Here is a 1,216-nt window from a genome sequence, read left to right on the forward strand (position 1 = left end):
GAGGGGTCATCCCACTCTTCCCTGCAGTGGCCAAACCTGGCCGCACCTGGAGGTGGCACCCTGGGCACCACACCTGGGGAGCAGGTGGAGGAGGGCCCGTTACCGCATCAAAGCTGGAGTCCCTGTCCTGTAAGCTCCGGGAGGTCCTGGGGCAGACAGGAAGACACAGGGTTGGAACTGTGATCTTTAGGTGGGCAAGGGGAGCTGCCATGTTGTGCCTTTGCTCAGAGGACAGAACTGAGGGGCCTTGGTGGTAACGGTACAGAGGATTAAAGAAGAGGCCGGTTTCAGTTTGGCATGATGTAAGAAATTCCACATAACTCAAGCTTCCCTCTAGGGCCGGGTGGCTGTTTAGCGCGTGTTATTGGAGTCTACCTGAAGAGGGTATTGTGCAGACAATACTGACTAGAGAGGAGTTTGTGAAATAACTGAGGAAGCAGACTTTGCCGAAAGGGTGTAGGTCTCACTAAAAGTACTGTAGGATTTGGGGAGGTGATTGGTGGCTTCTCAGCAGAGAGGTGACTGGCAGCAAATGTCGGGGGGAATGAAAGTGGAACGCTAGGGTAGGGCGGCCATGAAGCTGTGCAGAAGCTTCTCTATCCCAGGTCCTAGGCCAAAGTCCCACCCAGTACAGGCGTTGGGAGAGAGGAAAGACTCTGAGGAAGTGCCTTTGTGGGCGGGAACTTTGAGGTCATGACCCCAAAGCGATTGTACTGTGTGTATTCTCTGCTGATGCCTACCTTGGCCTGACCACCTGACTGGGGCATGAAGGCTCTTATGGACACATGGGCCCTCCCTTGAAGATCTCGAGAACACAGAGTCCTGGTACCTGCGGGACCAGGGCCATGTGGTCTGAGACAATGAGCTCACAACATCCAAGAGGTAATAGCGGGTGTAGGAGGGAGCGATCCGGGAGGGAGGTGGGCACGACACTGGGACTTCTGACCGACTGTCTGCAGCCCGGGTCACAGAACAAGCTTCCAGACCCGAGAGGGGACAGGGAAGGGCTGTGGGCAGCAGGGCCTTATTCAAGTGAGCTGAGGTTTTGGGTGGGGTGAGTGCTGGAGGATGGAGAGTGCTGCGGTTAAGCAACGTGGATGCCTGACGGGCACACAGTCCTGGCTGGGGTGGCAGGGAGGAGAGCCCGCCAAGGCTGGTAGGAGGGAGGCCAGGGAAGCCCCTAAATGAGAATTGGCCCACTGGATCTAGGAAATTC

This window comes from Delphinus delphis, chromosome 8 (genome assembly GCF_949987515.2).
Source record: "Delphinus delphis chromosome 8, mDelDel1.2, whole genome shotgun sequence".
Taxonomy (NCBI): Eukaryota; Metazoa; Chordata; class Mammalia; order Artiodactyla; family Delphinidae; genus Delphinus; species Delphinus delphis.